This window comes from Calliopsis andreniformis, chromosome 5 (genome assembly GCF_051401765.1).
Source record: "Calliopsis andreniformis isolate RMS-2024a chromosome 5, iyCalAndr_principal, whole genome shotgun sequence".
In the NCBI taxonomy this organism is placed as follows: domain Eukaryota; kingdom Metazoa; phylum Arthropoda; class Insecta; order Hymenoptera; family Andrenidae; genus Calliopsis; species Calliopsis andreniformis.
The window spans coordinates 13,984,068-13,991,745 of record NC_135066.1 but is presented as its reverse complement, the minus strand read 5'-3'; positions in this window follow the sequence as shown (position 1 = coordinate 13,991,745).

Genomic DNA, 7,678 nt, shown 5'->3' with positions numbered 1-7,678 from the left:
ACCGCGATGTCCGGTCTCGTTCTTCCTGCGAGACCGAGACCGACGCCTTATGGGCTCGGACCACTGTTACCCGAGATTTCACTCCCATTCTTGCATTAAAACAAACGGGTATTCTGGTCACGAAATGTGGTGCGATTGGATGGGTAAAGAATTTCCCACGCACTTTTTTTAATTCGATAGAAAGTGAAAGATACAATTGCTATCACTTTCAGGACTGACATTGATATTATTGTACGAGCTTCGTATACGTCGTTTAAAAGCATAAGATTCTTGTGTTAGTTTTTATTATTTAGACAATTTTATTTGACGATGAAAGGTTGTACGATTTTTAGGATTTGTAGTGTTAGTTAGGAATAATGAATTAATTTAACGAAAATATTTCGAGAGATATTAGTGTCACTCTTAAAACATGATTGATCGAGTTGTTGACGTCCCAGTTACTAGCAGGTGATCAGATATTTTAATTTTTTTAAGAAATCATTTTATAATGGTAATACTACTATAGAGCTTTATTCATGTTTTCAGATTTTTTTGATCCAGTTGCTGTCTCGATTCCCTTCAACAACTTTCTTAATTTTAAGAAAAATATGAAACAGGTATTGCTAATATTTGCAGTTCGGTATGTATATTAAAAGGTCATTAGTTGCATGTATAAGGTATTCGACAACAAATGTCAGAAGTTTTAAGAGGTGATTCTACATATTGAATGATAAATGTGTTTGAAGCTTCCTTTAAGAATCACTAGGTAATTGCTGAGAAAGCTCTTAAAATTCGCGCGAAGTGTGTCTGACTCGAGACTTATTCTACTGGCTAATGCTGACATGCGCTAGCCAGGTCAGCAAAGCCAGTAGAATAAATCCTAAGTCAGACACATTTGACTTGTATTTTAGGTGCTTTCTCAATAATTAATAATGTAGGATCACCTCTTAAAATTTCTGACACCTGTTGTCGAACACACTCTATAATGACGTGTTGGTGTTGGACATCCTTTCGCATAAGATTTTTTCGAAGAAATGTAATATTAATATTACCCATTTAATTAAGTCCCTACTACATCTACAGTGAGTGCAAAAAATATTCCTACCTTAAATCAAAACATTGTCAATTTTTAATCACTGCCACTTCGTGAAAACAAGTCGTATACTGATTTTCCTAGATTCATTTTAAAGGGCAGATTCTCTACTTTCACATTCCTAAGTTGAGCTTCGACTTTGATTCGAAAAATCTGTAAAAACTCAAACGATCCCAGACTTCTTAAAAAGTATTTTTTCACAATTAAAAACATCACATGTTTAAGGGCTGAAATCTCATATTAACAAAAGCTTTGATAAAAGTTGGCATACAATTTTTCATTGCCAAGTTATTCCTCTTCGAAAGCAATAGAATAGTAGAGATGAATTTGAAGGTACAGAAAAAAAATTTGGCAATACTAGCACAAAAAATACTGAATATTAAAATTCGACTACATTAAAATTTACAAAACTACAAAATAAACTATATTAAAATCCACAAAAATATTCGTTTTTACTAGAAATTGTAGCTGTAGGTTCTCCTACTGAGCCCTTCATTTACATTTCGGATATTTCGATAGCAGTAACACAAAACATAGACCACGTGCACGTAACCATAGACAAGTGTGCCCACTCGCGAACATATGGTCCGAGCTCGTCGATTTTGGATACATCTGTACGTGGGTCGTCAGCTATGTGTACACGAGCCAAGAACAAGATGCCATATATGCGTGCAACGATCGCGCGCGTTACGTGGGCCAAAGGAGAACGCGATACAACACCGCCTTAACCAGCTCGCGCGCGAGCATTTCAAGATTACGGGACTGGCAAGGACTCTTACCAGCCGATCGTGTGCGTTGCAAGCGCGGTTAAGCAATCGAAACGAATATTCACGCCTCGATTCCTAGCGACCATGACTGTTGGCCACGATTTTCCTGCTTTCGCTGTTATCGCTACTACCTCGGGAGCAAATTTCTTCGCGATACCTGATTGTTACCTCTTTATAGAAAATTAACAGAATTACCTGGACCCACTCGAGCGAAAAGTGGAGATACGAAACAAGCTTGTTATTTTTATGTATCTCTGTCGGTCAAATATGTTCAGAGCCTTTTCTGTGAGGATTATCGCTTTGGAATTGTTTTCTTCTTTTGGATTGTTAGAGTCGAGTATTGTGTTATGTGGATCAGCTTGAAGAAATGTAAATAGATAGCACACATGTATTACGGTTTATAAAGTGGCACAACTCAAAAAAGTATGTTTTTGAGAGAAAGTAGAAAACTATTTACGAGTTTAGAAGAAAATTGTTTATTAAAGAGTAGTTTTACTTAATGAAAATTATCTTACTTGAGTAATTAGTCTAAAAAATTGTTAATTTATATTTGAAGAATTCTTTGAATAAATTCTGGAATTATGATGTTAAGCTGGTAAAATTTGTAGTTTATATTTGAAGAGTTCTTTCAATAATAAGTTTTATAATTTTGATCTTTAACTAGTAAACTTTTTGTAATGAATACAGGTGCATTTACCAAACTCGTTTATAGTTGTAATTAAAAAATCACGTTTTTTGAGTTATGTCACTTTTGAAGTGCACGTGCAATACATTTTTCGTAATAAAATCATAAAGAACCTACATTGTACAGTCATCAAACCATATGTTATATTAAATTTTGTTATTTGAGGTATGCAGAGCTTTTGAAAGGTAATTAACGTTCTGAACATACCTGTAACAACTCGAGACGAGAGGATGCCTGTGGTACTGTGGATGCCATGCTTGATTAAATGTCGAACGTTCTGTAATCGTTTGACAGATAAGGCTCCACTCTTTCTGGAACAGAGAATTTCAGAAATTTTAATTATTCAGGTTGATTTTAAAGTCAAAGTCGTAAGTTCGAGGAACTTGTTTAAGTTCTGCTGCAGATATATAATTTCTGATAGTCTAACGTTTCTTTTTATTAAACTATATTCAAGTTTTCCTAATAACTTAAAATATGTTAATAAAAACCTTTTGAATAAGGTTCGTGCAACTTTCGCAGAGAAGCACCGGTTCCTGAACGTTGATTATAACTTTGGATACAGTCTGGTGCATTCGGGAGCACGCAAATCCGGACATAAAAGACTCACGCGATCGAATACAAGTTCCTTTGACCTCTTGAGAGAGGAAGTTTTTAAAGATCAAATAGAATAATTGTATTTCTTTTTTAAATGTATCTACTTAAGATATCTTCAAACAAATCAAGAGCAATAGGAAATCTCCTAGGGCCTAGGGAATATTACCCCAAAGAGTTTCCGCTTCTTTCTATTTTAACAGGAAAAGCTTCTTCCTTTCACAATGTCTTAACATAGTACTCAATATTAATTACTCTGGTGGCACCTATTTCATAATTTACTTAATTATACAAATAGTAGTAAATTTTTAGTTAGAGAATTCTGTATTTATTGTGCAGAATGTAGGCATGATCAAAAGCTAAATCTTTAAGAAGAATCAAATCTGTATTTTTTATTATTCTATCTTCAGGTAAAGAAAATTCAGGATTTTTTAACCATAGATATCTAAGTTTACCAGTTAATGTTTGACAAATATCCGTGCTACCTTTTGGATCGAGTTCTCGAATGATCGTGGACGAAGGAAGCGAAAACGATCGAACGAGGAAATGTAATTGCGGTAAAACTGAATGCGCCCACGCGTTGTCAGTCCACCCACCGTTCGAAACATTCGATCTTCAGCAGGAATGAACGGCTGAAAAAGAAACAACAGTTCGATTCCCGTGACCTATCCACCTACGACGTGTTCTTTCTACAACAACTGAGGTCAATTGTGGTATTTAGTAACCAATGACCAGAGGAATAACTCTAGACTAACAGAAGTAATCTGAAGACCTAAAATGTGAAGTAAATTCAGTGTCGACGCTGTGCATGGTAACTCATTTTTTATGTCAGATGATAAGTTGCTTTTGTAAGATGATTAACATTTTACTTAATAGTAATTCTTATTATAAGCCTGTTAATAGGCTTTCTGTGTGTGAAGCGTTAAGACACAAAAGGACCTAGAATATTTTTATTTTATTTAAGCATGGAAATTAGAGTAGATTGTAATATATCGTAGAGTACCTAGTTCTGTTACTCACTTTACCCACTATGTATTTTTAAGTCCCTCATGGAAACGCAACAAAATCTAATCTGTACAGTATCTATGAATATACAAGAAATCTCGTGAATCCAGCACAATTTATTAAGACTCACAACTCAAAAATCGTTACTATCTACCAGCTTTACATTACCACCAAAATCCACTCAAAATAAGTGATAAGAAGAACATCGATTCAGTTCTAAACGAAGACAGTCGATACCTCAAATTAGAGGACCTCTTTTGAGCCTAGCATATAAAAACGTTCTGATTTTGATCTAAAATGCAGAATCGATTGTCAGCTTTTCCAAGCAGATGGGACAAATTGAACCATTTAAATTCGGCTGAACGATGCAACCTGTCCTTGACGATGCTCCATGCGGATATTACCTCGCCATCGCTCGTCGACTTGGAATAGTGGTTTTAGGCCAGCGGCTATCGTGAGTCACGTTTAATGACGTAACTGTGACAGTCTTTTATGGTTAAGAACCGAGAGCGACAGGGCTCCATCGCTACTCGTTCCCAATATCCCGTGAACGATGGAAACTAAATAGTTCGTGTCGTCAGTGTCGGAATTAGAGCTCCCCAACACGCTGGGGCGAAAGCATCGTTCGCGTAATGGACGCCAAATGCACTGCGCGCTCCCTTCTGTATCCTTTATTTATGCACATGGAACCCCGTTTCGGATTGCATTAGATGGCTCTAATGAGATTATAAACGTGATACGAGGGGAGGGCGTTAATTTAGGCATCAGTGAACCCTTTTGGTTCCCCAATTCGAGCAGAAATGGCGAATGAATTTCTAGCGTTAGATGCAACAAGAGTCTCAGTGCCAAGATTGAAGTCACAGAAAGTGCCTTCACAGATTTTATCTAGAAAGTCTAAGAGGTCTTGACAAGTTTTATCAATTAGAGTACTAAGAGCTAACAGTTAGACAGAATTATTGAGTTTCATATTGAATATATACTTCAAATATACTGCTCAACAATATTGTGGAATAGAACAATTTTGGCCAAAAATTGGCCAACTTTGAGAGACGATAACTCCGCAAAAAATCATCATAGGATTATGATTTTTTTTAAAATCACAGCTTGAAATCTTTACTATGAGGGACTATGTCTCAATTATAAGTTTAATGCACTCATACCATTGTTATTTCTTAAATCTGAGGGTATGTTTGTTACACTGAAAATTGCAAAATTTGAAAAAAATGCACGGACTTGCTAAAATTTTTTTCAGAGATGCCGTTTGCAGTGGCATAAAGCTTGAACCTTGCCTCTTAATTTAGAAAAAGAAGCAGGTTGCTGTGATTTTTTTTCGCAAAGTTATAGGACTTGAAAGTTACCCATCGGGTATGTTAATGCCAGTGGTACACGACAAAAATGCAAGGGTTACTTTAAAGCGCTGTAACTTTGCGAAAAAAAATCACAGCGACTCGCTTCTTTTTTTAAATTAAAGAGGAAGGTTTGAACTGTATGCCACTGGAAACGGTATTTTCGAAAAAAATTTTAGAAGGTCTGTGCATTTTGTCGAATTTTGTAATTTTCAGTGTAACAAGGGTTACAGTGATAAGAGTGTATTTAAAATTAAAATAGGAACATAGTGTCTTAAAGTTGAAATATTAGGCTTTAATTCAAAAGAAAAATCATGATCTTAAGGCGACTTTTCGTGAAGATATTGTCAATCAAAGTTGTCTAATTTTTTCCTCAAATTTATTTGTGCCAAAAACTTGTCTCACCCTGTAAATAATATAAAGTGTATTTGACTTTCAATATTTTATACTTATTATATGGATTCACTATATTTCTACATATTCAAGATTTCATTAAATGCATACAGATCGGTAATCCAACAATAAGGAATGGAATTATTTATACTGTAATTTATGAAAATATAAACGCAAGGAAAAATAGGATCACACTTTGTCGCGAAAGAAAGTATTAACATATAATAAGGGGAACAGTTTGCCATTACCATTCCTCGAAGGCACCCATGTAAACACAGTGAATACCACGCCAAATGCATCACATGTGCAATTATTCAGGCAATCGCACATGGCACGCACGTGTATGCCCAAACGCGCATCAGAAAACATCGTTCCCATCGAGTAACGATCCTGTATTAATCCTATCTCTCTACTGCTAATTAATACATTCGCCTGATCAATACTTAATCTATTCCAATTACCTTAATTAATACCATCAAAGGTCACACGACGTGCTATTTCCACTGATTATTTTTCGTAGTTCCAGTTGAAGCAGATAATCACAGCGAAGAAAATGTATCTATAGCAGAGAAAGTACAATAGAATTTTGTATGGAATTATGCCATAACGAAGTGGAAAGCGAGAGAATCGGGTCGAAGAGTTAATTATGTATTAAACTAAGAAACCTTTCGAATGCGATTATTAGTTTGCATGAGATATGTTTGGAGCAGTTAGCTCGAGAATAATGCTAACGAGATACAGGAATTATGTTGAAATTTAACGTTACTAAAAAGAAGCCTTAGCTTTGTGAGGAAAATGTGAGTTATTCCAGGCATATAAATAATCGCTTAATTGAAGCTGTCAGTGTATGTCTAGTTTAAAAGCTGTTACATATCCTGGCAATTGTGATACATGAATCGACTTCTAAGTTTAATAATACAACTTGTATTGATGCAGGAATTGTACTATCCTAATTGACGAATTAGGTCAAGGCCTGATACTGATGCAGAGTGTAAGTAGGTAGAGTGTGGTACCAATACCAAATCACTTGGTCCAAATGTTTGATAACTTCAAAATCATGTTTTTGTGGAAGACGAGATAATATCACCACTGAGTGTAACAATCGTTCTTACAGTAATAACTCAAAAATAGTAGAATTTGGAGTTGTCATCATTGCAACAAATGAGTTGTATATCATGAAGTCTAAGTACTAGGGAGTCTTCAGGGTGGACATTGTTCAGGGTGTCCAAGCTGAAGCAGGCTACTTGAATACATCCTGTTTTTAATAATACGAAATTTTGGACAACTAAAAAAGTGATCCTACATAATAGATTGTTCTTCCCTGATGTTTCTCTTTCGAAACCATTCAAATTATGACAGACGAGTTTTGTGTCACTGAAAACGGAAGAGATATTTAGGTGGCTTACTTTAACTACTCAGTTTTCGTAATTATTCAGTTCGTTTTTATAATTATTCAGTACTTCTCGTTCTTTTACCACTTAAATCTCACTACATAAGTTTTTGTCCAATTTTTCTTGGTATTCAATTTCCTGCATCTGTACCTAAGAACTAATCTAGGCCAAGTCATCTTTTATTATTTCTCAGGAGAATAGAAAAACAAATACGATCACCCACTTCTGAACATAAAACTTGAAGTAATTTATAGTAGATACTAATCTCTTTTAAATCTCCCTTTTAAAAAAATTTCTATTACTCTAACAAAAAGAGAAAACAGTGACATGCTGTATAAGATTAAATTAAAAAAAAAAAAGTTGACTTTGGATTAGTCTAACTTTCAGATATAAATTTCTTAAAATCAACACAGTTCCCCTTACTGAAA